The sequence below is a fragment of the Pinus tabuliformis genome, chromosome 6 (genome assembly GCF_031772625.1).
Source record: "Pinus tabuliformis cultivar Carrire ecotype Pingquan chromosome 6, CPIR1, whole genome shotgun sequence".
In the NCBI taxonomy this organism is placed as follows: domain Eukaryota; kingdom Viridiplantae; phylum Streptophyta; class Pinopsida; order Pinales; family Pinaceae; genus Pinus; species Pinus tabuliformis.
Genome location: NC_142292.1, coordinates 1,872,616,235 through 1,872,631,019, shown reverse-complemented (window position 1 = coordinate 1,872,631,019; position 14,785 = coordinate 1,872,616,235).

The following is a 14,785-nucleotide window of genomic DNA, read 5'->3' as shown; positions in this document are numbered from 1 at the left end:
GAGTCTATTTTTAGACTGCAGGATAAAAATAGAATAGTCAAATATTATTAGCTCTTAATAATATTTGGACTATAAACATTATCTTATCCTCTTGGAGCACTTCAGTTCGAGCTACGGATGTGGCACATGCAGCTGTCAGAAGGAAATACGCTTTTCTTATGGCTCAGTTGAGCTATTGCATGGTGGACTTCAGTGAGAACTCAAGAGATTGAGTTTGGTGGAGTTGATTGAGGAGTTGATGGAGTTGTGTTCAGTTTGACTTAGTTGAACTAGTTGTATTTAGTCTAACTGTAGAATACACTAGTGATGAGTGATGTGAATTAATTATTAATTAATTCACTAATTATTAACTCATAAAGCAACTAAAGAATACATCAGTTAACTAAGTGCATGGACAGTTCAGTGGAGACAAGTGTTAGAGGTGAGTGAAAGGGCAAGACAGCTGTCAGTTGTGACTATAGTTGTGCATGAGATTTGCACAATCAATGGATTAAGTATTTCCAATGAGGATTGTGTGGTTCAGCCAAGGAAATACGAGTTTGCTTCAGCCATTCATCATTATTCTCATGCAGGATTGCGCAGTGGAGGCAGGCAGACAGCGGAGGAGATTTGAACCTGTGATTGATTCAGATCTGAGCTAGTTTGTGTGTAACAAGTGGAGATAGTACTGAGTACTTGCGAGGAGTATTGTACTATGTATTGTTACATGTTCTCAATCATTATAATATACAGATGGTGTGGGGTTTTCAGCTGTATGCTTTCCCCGGGTTACATACTGTGTTAATGTGTGCATGCGATTGATGTTTCATTGTTTTTAATTCCGCAAAATTGATGATCAATGTAGAGGAGATTATGTGTTATGCATGTACTCCAAAATAGTGTATAATCGGGATAATCTCTGTGAATAAGTATCATATTATTTAAAATTTCTACATCTCAGAGCTCACATATTTTTTCAATGCATCTGCAGTATTCTTCAAAGTGTCCACCTTTACCAGCAACACCTTTTTGTCTTCTATCATATCCCTCACAAAGTGAAACTGAACATCAATGTGCTTTGTCTTTGAATGATATGCGGGGTTCTTTGCCAAGAAAAATGCACTTTGGCTATCACAGTCTATCCTTATAGCTTCCTATACTAACCCCATACTTGAACACAATCTCTGCAACCAAAATACTTCCTTGCTTGCATGAGTGGCTGCCATGTATTCTGCCTTTGTAGTTGATAGTGCCACTACAGATTGTTTCTTACTCATCCAACTGACTGCACCTCCAAATAGGTTAAACACATACCCACTTGTAGATCTTCTCTGATCCAGATCTCCAGCCTAGTTTGCATCAACAAAGCCATGAAAAGTCTAACACTCTGCCCAATCTTGGTCTTCCTTGGTAGCACAAACCATAATCACTAGTGCCATGCAAATACTTGAAAACCCGCTTCACTGCTGTCCAGTGCTCCTTCCCTAGTTTTGACATAAACCTGCTCAATACTCCCACTACATGTGCAATGTCTGGTCTAGTACAGACCATTGCATACATTAGGCTACCAACTGCACTTGCATATGGAACATGGGACATGTCCTCTTCCTCTTCTTGTGTCTTGGGACACTGTTTAGTAGATAACCTCACACGTACAGGAATACGAACCTTCACCGGTTTACTATCCTGCATATTAAACCTCTGCAATATTGTCTCGACATCCTTCCTCTAGTTTAACTAGAGCTTCCTCTTTGCCCGATCTCTTTTAATTTCCATGCCAACAATATAGTTTGCAGCACCAAGATCTTTCATGTCAAATTTGGAGGACAATTGGGTCTTCAAATCCTGGATAACTTCTTTGTCATTTCCAACCAACAACATATCATCCACATACAAGACCAGATAAATAACATGGTCACCAATTAATTTAAAATACACACAGTGATCTGCTTTGCTTCTGGTGAAGCCAAGTCACCATATAAATGTATCAAATTTCCGATACCACATCCTTGGTCATTGTTTTAACCCATATAGAGACTTCTTTAACTTACATACCAGTTCTTTCTTACCCTTCACCACAAAGCCTTCAGGTTGTTTCATTGTTTTAACCCATATAGAGACTTCTTTAACTTACATACCAGTTCTTTCTTACCCTTCACCACAAAGCCTTCAGGTTGTTTCATGTAGATCTCCTCTTCCAGATCCCCATGAAGAAATGTTGTCTTCACATCCATCTGTTCTACCTCAAAATAAAAAGCAACAACAACAGATAAAAGTAATATAATAGAAGTTACCTTGGCAACAAGAGAAAAAATATCACCGAAATCAATTCCTGGCACCTAGGAATAACCTTTTGATACCAACCGAGCTTTGTATTTCTCCACTTTTCCTTCTACATTTGTCTTCTTTTTGAACACCCATTTGCTGCCAATGGGTTTCCTTCCAGCCAGCAACTCCACCAGATCCCAAGCCTCATTTTTATGCAAAGATGGCATTTCATCAACCATGGCTTCTTTCCAGAGTTTTCCATCCTTTGAATCCACTGCTTCCTTCACAGTTCTGGGATCATCATCAGTAACAGACAAAGCAAAATTTGAACAGAAAGTAGATGGACTATACCTTTCTGGTTTCCTTCTTTCTCGAACTGATATTCTCACAGCCGGAGTTTGTGGCTCTTCATCTTCTGATTCCTCCTTTGTTGTAGAGTTTGATTCTTCCTCCTTTAGCTCAAACTCTATCTTCTCAAGTTCCTTTAGTTGGACTTCATGTTTAATAACATCTTTCACCTCTCTGAACACCACATCTCGGCTGTACATAACCTTCCTTGTTACTAGGTTCCAAAGCTTATAACCCTTTAAACCATCCTTATACCCAATAAAGATGCACTTTTCAGATTTACTATCCAACTTTGTTCTTTTCTCCTTTGGAACATGTACATATGCATCACATCCAAATACCCTCAGATGTGAAAGAGAGGGTTTCTTACCAGTCCATACCTCTTATGGAGTCTTATCCTCCAACACTGATGAAGGTGACCTGTTGACTAGGTAACATGCAGTATCCACCGCCTCTGCCCATAATTCCTGTCCTAACCCGGCACCACTAAGCATGCTTCTTGCCCTTTCCATCAACATCTTGTTCATTATTTCTGCAACTCCATTTTGCTGAGGTGTATATGGAGTAGTCTTCTGCCGTGCTATACCACACTTCTTGCAAAATTCTTCAAATTCCTTACTGCAAAACTCTCCACCATTATCTGTCCTCAGCACCTTTATCTTCTTCTCTGTCTAGTTTTCCACTAGAGCCTTAAATTCTTTAAACCTATCAAAGACTTCAGACTTCTTAAGGAAATATATCCATGTATTCCTTGAGAAGTCATATATAAATGATACATAGTACATAGACTTACCCAGTGATGGAACCTTCATAGGTCCAAACACATCACTGTGCACAAGCTCTAATATATGTTTCGCCCTCTTACCACCAGAGGGGAAACTCACCCGATTCTACTTCCCATATACACAATTCTCATAGAAATCAAAATCTAGAGAGATATTACTCATACCTTCTACCATACCTTTACCATGAAGTATTCGAAGGCCCTTCTCTCCAATATGTCCAAGCCTTTGATGCCACAACATGGTCTTTTCTCCAGAGACCACTAATTGTTCTGCTCCACTTTCAGGAACCACGGAAATGTTGCACCCATCAACAATAGTGCTACGTTGCAGCTTGTATAGAGTTCCAATCTGAACTCCCCGCATCAATGCTAGTGCTCCCCGAACCATCTTGCAGGTATCCTTCTCGAACATTGTTTTTACGCCTGCATCATCCATCTTACTAACAGAAATGAGATTTCTGGCTAATGTAGGAATATGCAGAACACCCGAAAGTGTTCTAACCCTTCCACCTTGCAGCTTCAACTTTACTTTTCCACGACCAATGATTCTAGCCTTCCTGTCATCCCCAAGAAGACATCACCACCATCATATTTCTCATACTCACATAACCACTCTCTATGGGGAGTAAAGTGAAAGGATGCACCTGAGTCAATCAACCATGCCTCATGATCTACATGTGTACTTGAAGAAGCCAAGTACACATCCCCACCTTCATCTGAGGTGGTTTTCGCCTCTGCAGAAGGAGCCTCATCAGATCCCTTTCCTTTGTCAGCAACTTTAGATTTATAGTCCCTTTTGAAGTGGCCTTCCTTTCCGCATTTCCAGCACACCACCTTTACAGGTTTTCCTGGAGACTTAGATCTCCCTCTAGATTTAGATCTCTCACTCGATGTCTTATTTTTGTTTCTATTTTGGGACCGTCCTCGTACAGACAAGGCATCACCATTTTGGCTCTCCATATTTTTCTGTCTCATCTCCTCCGTTAGCAAGGTTGAGACTATTTCATCAAACTGCAAGGCAGTTGCATTGCTACCTATTGCAATAACCAGACTATCCCACGAATCTAGTAGAGAACACAACAAACTGATGCACTTATCTTCATTTGAAATTTTAATATCAACAGATGCTAACTGACTTACAACAATATTAAATGCGTTTAGATGCTTTGTCACCGAGTCTCCATCTTTCATCCTCAGGTTATACAGCTTTTTCCGCAAGAACAGTTTATTCACCAGAGACTTAGATTGGTACAAAGTCCCTAACTTGTCCCACAAAGCCTTTGTTGTAGCTTCCCATGATACATTTAGCAATACTAAATCTGAGACACACAATCATATTGTGCTCTTTGCCTTTCAATCCAACTTCTTCCATTCTTCATCAGACACTCTTGTTGGTTTAGTACCTGGATCTACCATGATCCACTGATCTTTATCCACCAACATATCCTCCATCTTGAGTTTCCACAACTCAAAACTCTAACCATTAAATTTCTCAATCTCTATCTTTCCACTGCTCGCCATCTTCTTTCACCACTAGAATTGATCTTGCAGATCTCCCACTGTACAGGGTCTACCACAGGTCCAAGTGAAACCCCTCAGTAACAAAGGCATCCCCTTGAAGCCAAATCTGCTCTGATACCAAATGTAGGTTTTAACCCCGTACAGAAATTACTTGCATACGAATTCTAAAACACAGAAAATAAATAATGCGAGAGCAGAACACATAAAACACATATACACAGAGATTTTCCCCTAGATCCCAAAACCGGGACTACTAGCTTGATTTTTCATTATGTTCCTTTCAATGTTATAATACATATTTATACATGCCGAAGCATCCAATAACATGGACCGAAAACCATCGCGTCCAAAAAACATCTGCAGAAATCATGCACAAAACCATAGGCGGGTCTGCCCAACCTAACATAAGGTCCAAAAACAAAATTTAATGGGGCGCTGCCCTGGACCCCATAAAGTGGGGTTACGAGTGCCCCTCAAATCCCTTGTTAACTATGTGGAAATAATATAACACAACCCAAAATATTTATATTGCTTGTTATGTAGACATGTATTGAGGATTTATAGATCTGTTAATTTGTGATGTCTATTGCGTTGTTACTACTCTGTTAATTTGTGATTGTGGTTGGTTGAGCCGAGCACTTCTACTACTCTGTTAGTTTGTGATTCTAGTTGGTTGAGCCATTTACTAAAAATCATTTACTAACATTATAAGAATGATTTAATGAAAAATGTACCAACTAAATGAAAATATACTTTCATTTCTACATATTCATGAACTTAAATTATACGTAAAACATTTAAATAATGAAACCATGCATGCATCATGAAAATTGTGGGAATTCAAACTTATGTAACTTATGTAAATTTAATTTTTTATAATGAAATTTTATCTAACTTATGTAAATGTGCATTCAAACAAATTTATATTAAAAGTCAACTATCATTCGACATCCATAGTAGCATTTCTATACATGAATGCAAAATGTACATACCATATTTTATAATACAATTTTAATTTATCATTGTTTTTGACATCTACATCGAATTATAAGATTCATTCAAATGCAAAATGTAGACGTCACATTTGTAATTTGAAATTTTATTAGATTCATTTTAAATAAGTCAAGACAAAACAACTTTAAAAAAAACCTAAGAATCATCTACTAACATTATAGGAATGATTGAATGCCAAATGTACCAACTAAATGCAAATATGTAAAACATTTAAAACCATGAAACCATGCATGCATCATGCAAATTGTGGGTCATGCTTTATAATGCACTTTTATCTAACTTATGTAAATGTGCATTCAAACAACTTTATATTAAAATTTAACTATCAACCGACATCCATAGTACCCTTTCTATACATGAATGCAAACTATACATACCATATTTTATAATACAATTTTAAGTTATCATTGTTTTAGACATCTACATCAAATTATAAGATTCATTCAAATTCAAAATGTAGACCTCACATTTTGTAATTTGCAATTTTAATAGATTCATTTTAAATAAGTCAAGACAAAACAACCTTTAAAAAAACCTAAGAATATTCTATTAACATTATAGGAATGATTGAATGCAAAATGTACCAACTAAATGCAAATATGTAAAAAATTTAAAAGCATCAAACCATGCATGCATCATGCCAACTGTGGGCCATGTTTTATGATGTAATTTTATCTAACTTATGTAAATGTGCATTCAAACAACTTTATATTAAAGGTTAACTATCAACTTACATCCATAGTAGCCTTTCTATACATGAATGCAAAATGTACATACCATATTTTATAATACAATTTTAAGTTATCATTGTTTTAGACATCTACATTGAATTATAAGATTTATTCAAATGCAAAATGTAGACCTCACATTTTGTAATTTGCAATTTTAATAGATTCATTTTAAATAATTCAAGACAAAACAACTTAAAAAAAAAACTAAGAATCATATACTAACATTATACAAATGATTGAATGCAAAATTTACCATCTAAATGCAAATATGTAAGACATTTAAAAGCATCAAATCATGCATGCATCATGAAAATTATGGGCCATGTTTTAAAATGCAATTGTACCTAACTTATGCAAATGTGCATTCCAACAAATTTATATTAAAAGGTAACTATCAACCAACATCCATAGTAGCCTTTCTATGCATGAATGCAAAATGTACATACCATATTTTATAATACAATTTTAAGTTATCATTGTTTTAGACATCTACATCGAATTATAAGATTCATTCAAATGCAAAATGTAGACCTCACATTTTGTAATTTGCAATTTTAATAGATTCATTTTAAATAAGTCAAGACAAAACAACTTTAAAAAAAAACTAAGAATCATCTACTAACATTATAGGAATGATTGAATGCAAAATGTACCAACTAAATGCAAATATGTAAAAAATTTAAAAACATCAAACCATGCATGCATCATGCAAATTGTGGGCCATGTTTTATAATGCAATTTTATCTAACTTATGTAAATGTGCATTCAAACAACTTTATATTAAAGGTTAACTATCAACCGACATCCATAGTAGCCTTTCTATACATGAATGAAAAATGTACATACCATATTTTATAATACAATTTTAAGTTATCATTGTTTTAGACATCTACATCGAATTATAAGATTCATTCAAATGAAAAATGTAGACCTCACATTTTGTAATTTGCAATTTTAATAGATTCATTTTAAATAAGTCAAGAGAAAACAACTTTAAACAAAACCTAAGAATCATCTACTAACATTATAGAAATGATTGAATACAAAATGTACCAACTAAATGTAAATTTGCTTTCATGGCTACATATTCATGAACTTAAATATGTAAAACCATGTTTTAAGCATCAAACAATGCATCATGCAAATTGTACCATGGAAAATGTACATAAAATCCAAATTTAGCACGCATAAAATCATAATAAAGAGTTCAAGATTTAAAATATGTCCAAAATTTATACCATTATAAAAGTAAATATATAATAAAAAGTTGTCAAATAATACGATTCATCAATTCATAATGAAGAGTTTTACTTTAAATATGTCGAAAATTTATATCATGATAAAAGTAAATATAATATAACAAAAACCGTCAAATAAAAGGTTGCATCAAAGAGAATATCACTGAAATATACAATTTATCAACATCCTCGTGATGTCATCAGTATCATGGGTGCCCTACACAACATGTGTAATTGAATATATACATAATGTAGTTTAAAAATAAATTTTAATGTTTTAAAATTAAATGAGAATGTAAGATCATCAAAACAGAATTATAAAAAATTTCAAATTCTATGCAATACCTCATGGTGTTCCCTCTCCATTGTTGCCTTTTGGTATTCACCATGCATTACACCCTCTTGGATGCCCTATACAATACATGTACATGTATATGTTAAAAAATTTAAATTTCACATGAAAATTATATACACACTCGCAATATGAAAAACAATGTTACACTTCTTTTTAAAATTGTTTAAATGGTCCTATCCCCATTGTTGACTCCATCTCTAAAGTCCCTAGAGAATGGAAATCAACTGCCCAAACCTAAAATTCTGAAATTTAAAACTATTAAATAAATCTATCTCATTTTTAATGGAGCTTGCACTCCAATTTATAACAAAACATAAGTGAAATATTCAATACTTGTGATACATCTCTTAATAGGGAGGAAGAAGATGGGGCTATGTCCAAAACATCGGTCATAATCATAATCTTTTAACATTTAATTATATATACATAATTATTTCTTCTAAAAATATGTCCTCACAATATACTCATATAATAAAAGTAAAATAATAATGTATCAACATGAACTATTCAAAAAAAACTAAAATCTCTTAAAATATCTTCATTGGAACCTTAACCTCGGACTGTGAAGTTATCAAAATTTTCATTCAACAAACGAGTTAACTACAATTGGTGAACATATGATACCTTTGTATTAGATTATATCTTTAAAAAATAACAAAATGTATGTGAATCTACATTAACACATACATTACAAATTACATTAAAATATCCACCATAACCATTACACATACCAATCCCACACCCTCTTCTTCATGAAAATTTAGGTCTTGAAAACCATTATGACAAAGCTTTGCATGTGCTTTAAGCTCCTCAATATTCATATTATGTCTCTCCTCATATGTTTTATATACAAAATTAGCACGTGCATCAGCTCATGCTCTTTGTTGATTTAGACCAATATCAATTCTAGTCAATGCATTTTGTATGTTGTCTATAATGGCATCCCTTCCTTCTCGACTAATTTGAGAATTGGCATCCATATCTGACCGCAGAGTTACCAAACGAGGAGGTTGGTGTACCAAAGGTGGTTGAGGGACAGGAAATTAAGTATCATGTAATGCACCCTTACGATCATATAACTGATCTTTCCAATACCATAATATTCATATGGAAGGTCAGTATAATCAGGTTTCATACCCAAAAAATATTCTGAATAAAATAATTTTTCAAAATAAACTGGAACCTCATCATTCCATGGCAGATTTCCATACACTACAAGGAACTTATCATACAAATGGTTGGCTATATCAGGGTGGTTGAAATATTGCACCTTGAGAATATTTCTTTTCAACCCTTCTTTGAAATTAAACATAGATTTTCCATTTTCTTTTGTAACCCTTTTATTAACCTTGGCCCATTTATCAGGACCTATCATTGCTTCTTTTCTATGCCTCATCATATCTATAAATGAATCCATGATTGTCCCAAGCTTATCGTAAATATCAAGAAATGTGCTTAGAGAGTGTGTAACAATTTATAAGCTTTCTCTACTCTCTACAAGGAGCTCCAGACTCCCAAGATCTTTCCTCGATTTAGAATAACGAGTTTTGCACCTTTGTAATGTGCATTTTTGGAGGTTTGTCTCCCAGGGAAACTCATTTGGAGTATCAGATGGATAAATGGTAGTTGGTGTCTAGCCTTCTTCTTGAACTATCTCGCGTCACTTATGTTTACTTGGACCAACATTTTCACCCCCTGGATCAATATATAAAATTACATAAATACAAAAACATGTGAACAAATGTATTCAAACATGTATACAAGATAGACATGTATAGCATATGTATATATAATTCATTTACATGTACAAATTTGCTTTAACATAAAAAATAAAAATAAAAATAAATAAATAAATAAAATAAATAAATAATAAATAAATAAATAAAATTTTAAAATTTTAAAAAAATTAAAAAAATAAAAAAAAATTATATAATTTACCAAAATTATGTTGACCACTCGAATCATGTTGACCACCCTGAGTTTGATGGCCAGCCTGAGATTGATCACCACCTTCATACGACAATATTGTGAATGAAGCATCTAAAAAAAGTAGAAAATCAATTCAATATTTATGTGTACATACATAATATTCTACTTATTTATCATCTAAGTAAATGCACAAACACACACACACACATTTGTGTGTGTGTGTGTGAACAATGGACCTCCCCCAATTCATTTGATATTCTCTTTGATCCATGACCTCAACCTCCCACTCTAGTAGATGAATGAGAGTCTATTGAGGTTCACTTCAAAGAATCATGTGGCAAATGCTCATTGGATATATATATATATATATATATATATATATATATATATATATATATATGCATGATATTTAAAAAGTTACCTCATGCATTTACAATTCTTTTTAAAATTTCTATTTAAAAAGATCAAGAATTCAGAAAATTTTTGTAACCCTTGAAGTTACCTCATGCATTTAAAAATCTTGAAATTTATATTTAAAAAGATTAACAATTCAAAAATTGATATAACCCTTGAAGTTACGTCATGCATTTAATTCTTGTAACCCTTGAAATTACATCACTCATTGTAAGATCTTAAAAATGTTATGTAAAAACATTGAAAGAATTCATAAAATTAATGTAACAATATGAAGCTCTTCATTTAAAATATACTCAAGACTAAAAACACAAATGTTGAAGCACACACATTTTGAAAATTAAATACAAAATTTTATAGAACATTTTAAGTTCATTAATTTGTGCTTACATAGTGGGGCACACTTCTTATAGAATTGAAAAAAACACATGGTCATTAAAAATGACACATTGATAACTAAAAAACACACACATATCAAAGATATCTTAGAATGTCCATCAATAAATATTTATGGAGAATTTCTTAACACTAATTCATCTTTCAAACACAAACCTTGAATTGGAATTGCCCCATGCAATAGATCAATAGACATCCTATTAACATTTGCACAATGTCTTATGCTAAAAGATTGAAATTGACTAACAATATTTTTTGCTTCTCCATCCAGTTGTTTTAACCTCTCTTTTTTAACTTGGTACAAGCCTTTCATCTTGTTGCACACAAGTTCGTAATTGGTGAAGACTACAATTCCATTGGATCCATACTTCCTAGTTGTTCCTAAGCCTTCTATCAATGAAACATAATATGATTCATTGTTTGTTGTTCATCTAGGTACATTCCTTTTCTTTTGGAGGACTTTGTTCCTCACAATATTGCATAGAACATAAGTAATCATTTCTTGCCCTAGATTTGGATAATAAGAAACTTCTATGCATAATGTCCATTTCTCAACCATGTTTAATGGGTTTTCTAATCCCTGTAAAAAACAAATTTGATAAAATGAATTTAATATATTTATACATGTAATATTAGTTTGTGCAAAAGATCACTATTTAGAAAAAATTATCGGAAGGCTAGGTAGCAAGAAAGGTTGTTTCTACTTGGTAGGATGGTTGGAGAATTTCAAGAAGAAAACAACTATAAATATGTAATTCAACTCAACTACAAATCTCTAATTCAAATTCAACTTAGCTTCAACTCAACTGGAGGTTTAAAGTATTTACTAATTGATGCAGGAGCATCCAACTTAGGCACCATGACCGAGTGTCGGTCTCTTCCACGTCAAAGATTTGAGTTTAATTTTATTCGTCTTTATGTTAGTTTAAAGGATAGTAGGTAGAACTTTTATTCTTATCTTAATTTCTAAATTAATCAAGGGTAGTTGATCAGTTAGGATTATTTGTTTGTATATTGTTAACAAGTCGTGGATTAATGATTGTCCTACTATTTTAAAAGGAAAAAGACAAATGTATCTTAAAGGAAAATCTTGTCATAAGATAGAATGAATGACTAATAACCATGTAACTATAAAGTCTATAACTGAAAACCAACTATACAGTTTCATTAACTGGAACAAGGAACATATAAATGTAACATGACAAATCATGTAAGGGGTTCAGTACCTCTCGCACTCAAATAATAGCAAGAACAAAGAAAATAAGTTCTGTCCATCTGTATGTCTACTATAATTTATTATGTTTTCCAATTGATGACTATCTGAGCATACAACTAACTCTACACAGATTTCTTGAAAATAAATTCTTTTTGTTTCCTGAGAGAAAGAACCAGTTCTCATAGCAAGACCGAAGAGCAGACACAATATGAGGGTTTGTAATTTGTTTGAAGCAAACAACAAAAATAAACCAGGAGTGATACAACCAAAATTTGGTACAGGCCAAACACCCACATGCTGGATGAAAGTTTCCACCATACATTTAAATTGATAGCCATATAAAATTGCCAGCATAACTACAGGGTTCATGCACATTTATACATCACATATTAAGAAAATAGAAGAATCATAACAGCAGTTCTGACTACGAATTCGGAGAAAATAAACAGCGAACGTTATTCAGGTAAATCAAACCTAATCTTACTATATCTCCCTGAAGAATTTCCCTTTCAAAAATTGCAAAGTCCAGCATATCACAATTACATAACAGAACTGTAAAAACAAAACCATGAACGCTCAAACCGTGAACAAGAAACCCTAGGTGAGGGTTTCAACCACATATTCCTACACAACCATAGACACGCAGACCCTTGAACGACAAACCCTAGGAGAGGGTTTCGATAGAAATTGCAACTATAAACAGAAGATTGCAGTCAAGACACAGTGGAAGCCCGAAATTCCCAAGTAGCAAAGCATCGCTCACAGTGTGAGCCATTCGACAAGAAACGTGTTTGAAAACCCATACAACCCGAAGGCATAAGTTAAAGACCAGAACAAACACTAAAAGAAATTCAAAGAGGTAGAGCCTACTGGACAAGACCGAGACGTATGTGGTCAAACCCTCCAACTACAAACCCTTAACACCTGCACAGCCATGATACACAGGTGTCAAAGCATAAATTGTAGCAGAAGTGAAATACAGAGCTGGAAAGGGAAACAAAACAATGAAATTTGCATTCGTCTTACCTGAGAGTTTGCAGTGAGACCAAAGACTAGCATTCCACCAATAGCTCCAACTGGCTGTGGAGACGAAGGAGCAAACCAGGTCAGAAACTGTGGAAAGAAACCCATAAATTGAAACAAAGAAAGAGGAATTACCTGTTAAACCGAGGACAAAAGAGGGACATCGATTTGAACCTAGAAACAAGCAAACATTGAGTTTCCAACCAGAATGGGAAATACGAGTGCATGAGTTGAAATACGGTGGCCTGTTGAACCCATGGCAGAAGGAAAATGAAACACAATAGACGTCACTTACCCAGGTAGCTACAGGGAAAAACACAACTTCCAATGAACCAAAGATTAAGGAAAATCACGTTCATAGCAAAGAACAACCAGAGGTGTGCCCAAGACTCACAACAGAGCTGCGCACCAAAACCTTGCAGAGCACAGTGGAGGAAACCCTCGACTAACCAATAGCAAATGACAAAAATGAACGACGAACAAAGGGTTCAAGCATTGGACTGAGCGAGAATCCAAAAACCGAGGCAAGTACCTATTCATTACGGTGTAATTGAATGCCATATAATATAAAACCCAAAATATCCGACGGTGCATTTCATCCATGTGTGAACACCACTAACTGATTCAATCAAACATATAAACATTACAAAATCATTTCAATTATGACAGTTTATAAAGTGTTGGGCTGGTCCCATAAAAGTGGTACCAGAGCAGGTGAAATTGATTGAAGACATGGAAAGAGGAAGGTGAGGTCATGGTAGAGGTGCTCGAAGGATAGCGGAGGAAGGACTGGGAGAGGAGATCTGAATTCTTTCTTCCCGTTTGGAGGTAGTGGAGGCAGGGAGAAGAAGAGACCCAGAGATAGGTGATGACAACGAAGAGGAAACTGAAGCAATAATAGATGGACCAGAGGGTGAGAGCCCACAAGTGATATTGTTGAGATCTGTTTTAGTGGCAAGCAGTAAACCCAATCCAGAACTCCCAACCTATAATGGCAGTCTGTCTATCAAGGTTTTATTGGATTGGATCAGTGAGATGGATAAGTATTTCGAGTGCGAGGAAGTCAGTGAAGACTGCAGAGTTAGGTTCGCTGCGACGAAATTGAAGGGACACGCAACCCTGTGGTGGGATAGTGTCCAGGCGGAGAGAAAAAGATTGAACAATTCATCGATTAAAACCTGGTCAAGGATGGTGGCCAAGTTAAAGGGAAAATTTCTGCCGAAAGACTATTAGATTGCACTGCACAGGCAGGTGCAGAATCTGAGACAGAAAGGATTGACGGTAAGGGAGTACACGGAGGAGTTCTATCGAGTGAACTTGCGAGCCAGATATACAGAGGATACCGCAGAAAGAACAACCAGGTATGTGAATGGGTTAAGATTAGAAATTTTATATGAAATTAGTATTTTATCTCCAAAGAACACTGAAGAAGCGTATCAAAGTGCAATGAAAGCTGAAGAGAAAATTACTAGAAGGCAGAATGCCCAGAGAGGACGAGGAGCCGGCCAGGGAAGAGGCCAGTCATATGGCAGAGGGTGGACTACTAGTAATAATGAGGAAGGCGGCAAT